Source organism: Pygoscelis adeliae, unplaced genomic scaffold (genome assembly GCF_000699105.1).
Source record: "Pygoscelis adeliae isolate BGI_AS28 unplaced genomic scaffold, ASM69910v1 Scaffold308, whole genome shotgun sequence".
In the NCBI taxonomy this organism is placed as follows: Eukaryota; Metazoa; Chordata; class Aves; order Sphenisciformes; family Spheniscidae; genus Pygoscelis; species Pygoscelis adeliae.
The window spans coordinates 1,972,921-1,983,957 of record NW_008825306.1 but is presented as its reverse complement, the minus strand read 5'-3'; positions in this window follow the sequence as shown (position 1 = coordinate 1,983,957).

Genomic DNA, 11,037 nt, shown 5'->3' with positions numbered 1-11,037 from the left:
GCCAACTGGGATTAAACCACGACACTTCTCTAATCCAGCACAGTGAGAATCAGTGCAGCAGACCTTCTAGTCCAAACTAACTGTCTCAATATTTAAACTCATAGACAAAATCTAGGCATGTGTTTAGGCACTCTGATAAATTAACTGCATGACAATGAGCGTTAAGTATCTCAATAAATGAAAGAATATCTATTTAGATGCCTAGCTAGAATTAAAATCCCCAAAGAGGTTTGTTTCTACCCTTGTAGTGTATGTATTATGTCTAGAGAAAGGAAAAGATGATCATATGCTGAAGAGAAAACAAGGGAAACGGATCCCTCGGTGGACCTTAATCAGTTTTCCCCTGCATGCCTGTCTATCAGGTTTCTGGTTCATTTAAGTTTTTTCTTCCCTCACTTGAAGATCTACATGAGCTCTTCTTGGATCCTCCAGCTTACCAAATTGAAATTTGGTGAAAACATATTGAAGGAGAAAACGGGAAAGTGCAGCACAAGTTCTGTCTCTAAGAGCCAGTTAGAGGTCTTGAGAAAGAAGCTACTGGTGTTGAGTTTAATGTGATGGTCTTGACTGAAAAGCACTATGAAGCTGTGCGCTACCAGACCTGTACATTAATACCAGAACTATCTTGGGTGTATGGAGTATGTGATAATGATTAGGCCTTCTGGTCTATGATGCTACAGGTGTACTGCACTGAGAGAATTAAATGTTTAAGAGTCATACACTTGAGATGATTACACAAAAGCTGGATTATTCTCTGGGATCAAGCAACTGCTATTGTTGCTTAAGGCTTCACAGATTAATGGTCGTCCTCCATCTTGCAAAGTGACCTTAAAATTGCAGTCAAAAAGGAACTTAGAAATTATGATGACAGTCTGCACTAATTACTCCATGTACAAGTAGGTACAAGTAGTTTGCTACATATGCATTCTGTACGCCTGGCTAAAAACAGTGCAAGACTCTCAGCAGGAGCTGGTGAGAAAACAGCTAACAGGAGCCCAGGTGCAAACAGTAGGGTCACCTCAAGGACAGAGCAACCCCTGTGGTTCCTGGCACAGAGTTTAGTGACTCTGCGGCTTTTGCCCTCGCCCTTGCTTTCTTCCCTGGGCTCATAATGGTGGCTGTGTGGCTCCCTGTGGCCAGAGGGAGAATCACTTTTTCTGCGGTGAGCAACTCCAGCGAAGATTTTATTGGTGGGGTCACTTTGACATAGTTCTAGGAGGTGGCATTGTAACATTTGGCTGTTAAATGCTTCAGTCTATTCCACATAAAGCTTTGGAGCATGACTAATTAATATAATAATCACCTCTAGCAGAGAACACATTAACTGCCTGAACTCTCAGGACTTAGAATCTATCAGAGAGAACAAGCTGGAAGACGCTGAGAAATTGAATTAGCAGATTCTCAGAATGGCAGTCAGTAAGGGACTTCATTCACTCACGTGTGGTAAGGGATGAGCTCCAGGGACCCAGGCAAAGCTGCTGTCTTCTCTGGGATTACACCATGTCGGTATTTCCTGAGGACAAAAGGGAACGAGCTCTGGAGCGCTCCGAAGCCCTGTATTTATTCAAACTAATATTCTGTGAATCAAATGATCTAATTAACTAAACATGCATTTGACCACAAAAATGTTATTTTTAGCTAACATTGCAAACCTGCATCAGGGTGGTTTTTCTTTTTCTCACTGAAACTCTGCATCTATTTTCCACAAAATTCCCCTATTTTTCTGATTTCAATCATCAGTAACCTGTGTGGCTGCTCTTGAATTTTGATCCTCAGAGCCTGTTATGTCTCTTCACCCTTTTTAATGATGAGAGAAGCTTCTAACAGAAAAATAGACAGAAGTAATCAGGTTCTTTGAAACAAGCTGTAACCAACAATACAGGTACAAGTAAAGTTTTCTTTCTGTTTTCAAGTAGAAAAAGAGACGGCAATTACGGATCAAGGTGATCCACAAAATTACATTCCAGCTTGGATCGTTATTACAGATTTCCAGGCTTCGGGCTAAGCTTGAGATGACACTGAAATCACCAAAATGGAAACAAATAAAATAGTCTCAGATTCTGAGCTTCAGCCCCTCCATAACCGAATGAGGTATCATAGAAATCAGATTTTGTATTCAGAGAGAGAAAGTCTCAATGGCCTTAAGTATTTGTTTGTTGCACACCAAAGTAATTGTTATTATCTTAATTCTGCAGACTTGGGGACTGTGGACTGCCTGAGGTGTCAGCAGCCACTACTATAAACTGTTTCTTTTGTACTGTAGCCACTAACAATATATTGCCCTACTGTGTAACATCACTGCAACACTTTGTCCCATTCCCAGTTTCCAGAAGGATGACAGCAATCTGGAAGAAAAAAAACATGATCAAAGGCTGCACAGATGGTTCTGTAACAGCTGATAGGTAGCTGCAGTTGATGATGAGTATTGTGGAGGTGACAGACAGCAAGGGCAAAGAAGAATTACTGCCAGCATTTAAAGGGACTCTGCCAGGCCACAAAATAGTCCTGATGAAAGAAATACTTCAGAAACTTTTCCAGCACTGAGATTTCCTAAATGGGAATAAATTCCCCAAAAGACAGGGGCATCTCTCTCTCTCTCCCCTGCCCCCCCCTTTTTTTTTTAAAGACAATTTAAAACTGTGCTGTGCAGTAGCTTTCAGAAAACGTGACCCTGGAAATAGAAATCTCTTGTGTGTTTTGCACTAGCTATTTGCTGTGTGCTGCTGTGAACAATTACAGAATTACCTTCTGTTGTAACGTGGTACATGTAGTGTCTTGTAGGAAAGAGCTCGGTTGTAACAAGTAATAACCACAGTTCCTAGCAAGTTGACTTTTGACAGAGTACCAGTCATATATCACTGCAAAGTGCAGAAGAGACTTACTACAGATGCTGTTTGACAGAGCAGGTAGATCTTCAGGGTCCTTTAAGAAAGCCTCGATAGGCACTATGAGGCCAAATCCATCAGCTAGCGATTCTGTTCATACCCAGGAGTGCTCCTGGGTCCAGGCCCAGTCAGTCAGTCCGGGACCGCAAGACGTAAGCGTGCCCAGCAGCTGAGAATGGTGCCCAAGGCATCGTGACACGCATGGCAGAGGCTCAGGAGCCTGCGGCTACCCGGAGTCCTCCGGGAAGAGTGTTACGGGTCTGAGCCTGCAGATTGCACTTCTTTGCTACGCTACCACATATAAAAGCTCAGCCATGCAACCCTCCCATTTACTGCTGCAACGCGTGCCGACAGCAGGAGGAAGCAGGCTAAGTACCACCTGGACGTGCTAACCAGCCAGACTATCCCAAATTATTGGATGTATGATTAGACAGTTGTCATGAAAGATGAGCATGGTTTCAGTCTTGGGTATGTGTGGAAAGAATGAAGTTCGTATAACTTCAGCCTGAGAACCCAGGCCTGATTAGCAGCAGTCGGGGAGACATTCTCTTGGACCCTGACATACCCAAGACTATGGCCTTCCCCATAACCCCAGCAGCAGGTTGACAAGGTGACTGTCAGATTCAAAGGACAAGAGGTTTCTGAACACAAAGGCGTCCTTAAAGAATGGAAGGGGTACTGTTGCTCTACCAGCAGAGGTTTTTAAGGCAATTGGGCCTTTCAGCAGCCTGGGGCCTGCCACCCACCAGAAGATACCAGGGCAGCCAGCACCTTTTACACAGATGTTTCACCAGCTTGGAGGCTTTCATGATGGGTCTTGGGGTTTTTCAAGTAGGCAAGTCATTTCATCAACTTTCATCTGTCTTGGGAGGAGATGGAGGAGTTCCTCCCCAGAAACAATCTCTGAATCCCAAGACAGCCTTAAGGCCTTTACCGAGTGATGGGCTCAGGGGTGGGAGTGGAGCACTAGCAAGCTACTTTTCATGTTTCCCAGTCATCCTTAGCAGTGGGATATGACAACCAGATATTGAGATAATGCTTTCAAACATTAAGCAATGAATGACAAGGACTGAAGTTGGTTTAGAATGCTGTCTTAGGAGCTGGTCCTAGCTCCAAACTTCAGACAGTCATTCCTGATGCATTTAGCCACTTCAGACAGTTCTGCTCTTTTTAAAGGTGCCCTATGGCTATATAGAAACTGCAAAAGTTCTCCCATCTATGCTCATAGGTGTCCTTAGCTCGCTCACTGAAGAATGACAGCATTCTGAGCCCGATTTCCCAGTCCTAGCCTCACACCTCCTCTCTGCAGTAAGCTTAACATATGTCTAGGCAACACATCAGTGTGGGCTCTGAGAGGATAAATCAGGCTGTTGCTACAGGATGGCATTTAGGTCATGGGTGAAGTACAGAAAAGTCAACTACACTGGAGAATCAACTACACTATTGGAGAATCCTACATTAAGGGGCCGTGCTGGTTTTAAGAAACAGCCCGACTGACTCCCACCGAAGGCGACCAAATTTTTGGTTGCACAAGAAATTTACACACTTTTGTTTTGAAGGGCTCCTTCTCAAGGTATTTCTATATGAACAAAACCTGAAGAACAGGACAAGATTTCATAACCATATTGGCTGTATCAGTCCTGCAATAGCTGGCTTCCTGTTTTCTGCAATTAATCTGAATGTATTATGTCTGTCTTTTCCATAATGAGTCCCACTCAGAACTTAGTGCTCCCTAGGCAAGAGGTCATATTAATGTCATTAAGTCTCTTCCTGGAAGCCTCCTACAGTAGTAAGGCTTAAAAATTGTGAGGAAAAAAGTAAGGTGGCCACCTTGCTCTTTAAAGACTTATGTCTAACCACTATATTTCTGATTGTTTCAAATGAGGACAGCTGAAAATATTTAAACATATTTGAGCATGAAAGCAAAATTTGTTGAACTGTATCTGTCAGGTGCCAAATGTTCTACAGGCATCTAAAATAGATGGGCCCTGTCTTACCTGAAGGCAGTGAGTTCTTTAAAGAGTTATGGTCAGACACGTTATTTCCCTTCTGTTATTTCCACTGATGACAGTGGGCCTCCTCCACAAGCCTCACTGCCCACCTTTTGCTTGCTCATAAAGTTTAAGCCAGAAAGAAATATGCTCTCATCTGGTCTAACTTCCTGACTAGAAGATTTCACCCTGCTATTATGGATAGAACTTAATACTCTGTATATGGTTAAAGTTTATCTTTCAAAAAGAAACACTGTCCTGATTTGTAAACATAAAAAATCACGGAATCTCCACTCACCTTAGTTGTCTGCTCCTAAGGTTACTTGCTCTTTCAGCTAAAAATCTGTGCCTTTTCCTCTAATTTGTCTGACTTTATCTTCCGAAAATCAGTTCATGTTATGCCTTTCTCCACTAGTCTAAAGAGCTTGTAAATACCAGGCGTTTTCTCCACATGAAAGCGCTTCTTCACTATCATCACCTTACTGTAATATAAGTAGGACTGGATTTCAGTTTGGTTTCAGAATAATACATGACAGATTAAAAAAACACGTACTTCAGTAAGCGGCGGAGCTAATGAAGTTTGTTTTCCTGTGGACTTGTATCTCATAGTTAGATTCTCTGGTGCCTCAAGAGAACACATTAGTCAAAGGTTTTCCCAGCAGTGAACCCATTCATCATCATCATCATCATCATCATCATCATCATCATCATCATCATCCATGTGGATTCTCTGGTCTAATAATATAGTTGAGCACTTTAGGATGTTTCTTCCCTCTCTGCTGTTCTTGGAACTCGTAGGAGGGGAAGGGATATAGAGACTGGTAGAAATATATAGGTGATATGACCAGTAAAGCTCCATTTCCATAGGGAACCAGACAAAAAAATCAGTTCTATGCAAAGTAAACACTGGCTTTTAAACCATTGCAGGGGAAAATGCCACTCCAGATGGTTGCATTTGAACTGTCTTGTTCTTAAAATCTTTTTTTGGTATTGTCATTGGGAAACCCACATACCAGGATTCCCACTAAGGCAATGGGTGTTACAGTTGCTCCAAAATTCAGATCCTTCCTGTTGAAAATCAGGCAGCTAGTTTCTTGTAATTTGAGCTTAAGGACATCGGGGAGTTCTGTACCATATGGTAACAGAATATTTTTCTTCTGCCCAAAATTTCTGTCTCCCCATCCTCTGCTCCAACCACATGGCCTTTTTTCCTTAACAGTCAATTACATCAGACATAACTGATATTTTTGGCACAGGAATTTATTCATCTCCTCAAAGCAAAGGATTGTTATGAGGTTTCTGCGAGTTTCTACATGGGGCTACAGTATGTCATGTACTTGTACCGTCAAGAGTCCCAACAGTGACAGGTGCCACCTGTTAAAACACTGCTACAACGGTTTATGGATCTTGCTTCATGGAAAATACTGTCTCTAACCCATCTATCTAATGCACTTGTAACCTTTAACATTACAAAATCTGAGTGCGTATTATGGACAGTGCCCAAATAAGACTAGGGATTGTCATTTGAGACCAGTATGGTATGCAAACTGATTCCTTCGGTACCTGCTACAAAAAAAAACCTGAAGCAGGTATTCTACTTGTAATAGATAACTGAAGTTTTCTCTTCTCCATTTGCTACTAAATTAGCAAAATGTAGGACTGATGAGGACTAAACTCTACCTTTGCCTAAATAGAATAGGAACAGGGGTGGCACTGTGTCTCTGCTGGCAGTCGGTTTTAAAAATTCGGTCAGCGAGGGCGTGCTTCAGCCAAAGGAAGCGTGGTGTGAATGAAGCTGGAGCGGGCTTGGCTGTCCTCCAAGCTTAAAAGCTGAGTTACCAAGACTTTGCAGAAGCTGTTGTGTCATTAAAGAGTGCCCCGGAGGGTATTGAAGGCTTCTATTTGAAGGCTCTGCTGCCTGTCTTTCCAGGCATGGTGGCTTGTAAGGCAGGAGATATTTGGCAGCAACTGCACGCTATCTTACTGCCTTACTACCTTCCGAGTGTACAGAAAGGTACGGGATTCAGAGTAAGCCTGAACGGCATGACATTTTGCAGGTGCGATCACCTGGGAAAGAACGCGGAAGAGATTCTGCAATCATTATTAGTGATTTCACTTTAATGTGATTCCTGTGCCTTTTTCTCCTACAGGAGAAACAAGGCGGAGGAAAATCTATTATTTTTATGAACGGCGTGGGTCTATAGACATGGGGGGTTAGAGAAATAATGGCTGGCCTGGTAATGGAAATATCTGTGACAAAAATGGTGCATGTAGATCTGGTGATGGCTGTACTTGAAAACACTTCTCCCAATATATCTGAAGGGACTGTAAGTACAAATAAATTAACGGAAAAACATTTGAGACTGACTGTTCCACAATAAGAAACCCTAAAATCGTTGCTTTTTAAAAAATTAGGCAGCTCACGTCAGCAAAATATTTACTTATTGTATCACTTAAATAATTTTTTGTCAAATATTTTGAGAAGTACTACCTATAAACTGTCATCTGGAAGGTAAGTATATTACTTCCTTTTCAAAAGAGGAGAAATTGAGGCATAGATCCTAAACTTGTCTACTTTCCTAGGAATGAGCTAGTAAGCGAGCCCAGAACAGAAAGCAGATTGTCATACTAGAGTTCTTGCTTAGAGACAATTCCAATTCTTCAGATTTTGATGAATTTAGGATTTAAGGTGACTCAGGAATTTCACTTTTGAAGCTCTACGCACCTCAAAAAATTGGTCTCTTAATCAGTTTAAATAGTGGTCTTAAAGATCAATTCAAGCACTTTCTCTTCTTACTTCAAGGTAAATTAATACTATTTTGAAAATTAGCATATATATGAAGACATACGTCATAGATAGAGCTGTTAGTTTCATTTCAAGAAACAGAGCTAAGTAATTCTATACTTTCAAAGTGTCCAGCCATGTACTGTATTTAAATATTCCTTTACAGAATACAAGGAATGGATAAAGCAAATCTGGAGTCAGTAGAATTCATACGCTCCCCTCTCTGAATGCAGAAACGTGCCTTTTCTACTCTCCTCAGTCTCCTCCTCACTAATTCCCATGCTGTTAGCTTTTTGGTTTTTCAGTGCTTCATGTAGAAATTTAACCTGCTGCTGAGTTTATTTCACGTGGGTTTATGTTTTCCTCATTTTAATGGTTTGTAATGCAAAACCCTAAAGGTACAGCTGCTGCAGCAAACTCCTTGCTTTTGGAGTCTAACTTGGCTTTGAATCCTAACATTACAAAAAAGGAAAAGTAGCATGCTCTTAAGCACTATAATTAATGCTTCTAAATTTTGTTCCTTTGCTGTCCTGTCCACAGCTGTGTTGTACAGAATTTCTTCAATGAACGTTCTTTGTTTCCCTCCCAAACCAGTAGAGGAAACATACTAGGAAATTTTACCCTCTGGTACTTTTTAGACAGTGCTTCTGCCTAATATCCCAGCATTTTATATCTTTTTATTAATCCTAGGTATGAATTGTGTCATTAAAGTTAGCAACTAGAAAATTAGAAAAAAAATGGTGTCACCTGTGTACAGTAATCCTGGGTAAATGTAAAATTTCTGTGCATGGACCAAATGAGAGAAGGTGAGGAAAAAAACCATTGTGCATAAAGACATGTAAGGACAAATGCAACTGAATATTAAAAAACCCAAACTACTTATGTGGCAAAAATGATCTAAAATAAAACACTCACATCTCAGTCACTCCAATATTTATAATTCCTCTTGTTGTCATTTAAAAGCATTCTTCAGATCTCTTACCTTGCTAATATTAGATACTCAATTCCTCCTTTTTTGCTGGAAGACTTTGGCTGATTTCTGAGATCCTAGAATACAATTTTGCACATCTTTCACCTCTTTGAAGAGGAAAGATAAGGTTTTTCTCAGATATTTTTCTAATTATTTTTATAAAGTGCATTTATTTTCCATTAGTCATCCTCTTTCTGTGTTTATTTTCAGTACTTTTCCTATTGAGCTTCTTTTCTGTTTCTGAACCTGTACTTCCATGCAATTTTCTCAGATTGGCTAACAAAAAAAAGTTGCCAGAAACATAATTTAATTTGCTACAGTACTTTACAATACTTTTTTGCTATTAATCTGTATAATTATACTGGGTTGGACTCCCACAGCAAAGTGTTAGCCATTTATCTTTACTTATTTCCATGCGCAAAAAAGAAAATATCTAAGAGAAATATCAAATTACCTACCACATAATTTATCTTCAGCATTTAATATTTTGTCAGATAACTAGGCCCTGGAATAAGGGAAAAGGTAATTCTTACAGCACAAATGACAGATGTCACAAAAATTGACAAACTTTGGCGGAGAACTACAGAATAATTCTCTGTGTGTGTGTGTATGTGTGTTAAGTTTTGGGAAATGATTAGTGAAATTTGATGTAAAAAAAGCAGAATAAAATATTAGAAGCAATATTATAAACAGATTATTGAAAACTATTTGGTCGCTTTCAAAGACCTGAAGTCAGCACATGTATTTTCAAGACTAGAAATCGAAGAGTTGCTCCTGAACTAGAGATCAGAGTTGAAAATACACCACCTGACAAAAGGGGCCCCCATTTCAAACTTGATATATATTTTTGGAATCATTGGACTCTGGGTTCTCTTACCCAGAGAAGGGTAAGCGTGAAAATCAGAAAGAAAGAAAATGGAGTGCCTATTGAAAATTGTAATGACCGCTTTTAGAAATGCATTTTTCTCAAAATTACCCAGCTCTTAAAAAATAAGTATAATCAGAAGTAAAATGACCGTGCTACTGGTTTTTGGAGCATGACATTTTGACATTTCTCTGATTCAAACCAATATTTCTAAAGAAACTTTCAAGATAGCCCCTGGACAAAACACAGTATTGAAAACCTACTCTATTTCTTTTGAAATATAAATAGAAAGGCTCCCATTGATAACAGTGGGAATGCGTGATGACCTTTTGCTAATTTGAAAGCACAGAAGTTTGAAATGGAGATATTTGAAACCAGAAATGAAGCTTACAGCCTGAATAATACGTACTGTACTTTTTGTCATTTTTATTGCATAATGCCATAAATTATTTACCATGCTAATGGTGTACGTGAAGATTTTCTTTTAAGGTAATTAAAATCAGTGATAAAAATGAACCATTTAAAACATCGTTACTCATTAACAAAACTATAATGTCTCTACACTGTATAGTTCATTTGCTCATTTTTTCCTGTAATGAATAGACATTATCTACAGATAGAAAGCTATAGGATTTTTATAATGGCTAACAGGAGCTTTTGTGCCTCCTGATGATGAAAGTAAAGGCTTAGGTTTTTCTAAAGACTAATATAAGAATATTTCATAAATATTCAGTAATAGCGTGGCACCTATCCCCCTCAAACCTTTTTCAAAGCCTGAAACAAAATGGGGAAATGATTAATGAGACCGTGTGGAGATGCAGTATGAGAAACTACTCTGCCCTATTGCTGAATTTCTAGGTCAACAAATACAACTGTTGCCTTTTGCACCTGGTTCAGGCATTATACAAGCGTGTTACAGTTCTTTGCTGAAGAACTAGGAGTTCTTGTTTCAGTCATAGCCTCTTCCACATGGAGAGAGATTAAATTGAATCCACAACTGCACTCTGGTATCGCTCCAGAACGTTCCTAAATGATGCTAGAAAAAACACTACCTGCTTCTTACAATTTCCTGTAATGTTATTTAGTATATTGTGGTGTTACTTAGTGTCATTCAATGCAACCGTAATAATTACTGCTTCAACTTTTGGATATGGGCCCATACAGTCCTGTTTTCAAATTTACATTTTAAGCCATTACACCATTTGGTTTATTTTCAATAGGTGTTTGTGTACGGTGTAACACAGGTGTTTGTATATGGTGTAACAGTAAAGCTGCCCTTTCGGAGTTTTTAATGGCTAATTTCTTGAAGAATCAAAAGGAATTTTCCTCATTGGCTTTAAAGGACAATTTTCCAGAACAAATTTCTATTATTTTAAGTAGCTTGAGTTTTTTTAAACACTTCTCAATATTAAAAAACTCTCCGTTAAGAGCTTTCAATTTTCTACCGGTACCTGTTCAATAGACCTAAGCATTTCAGGAAAGGGGATAATTTGTTATTTTTACTGGTGAAAAAAAGCCTCTTCCCGACGTTCCCTATTCAT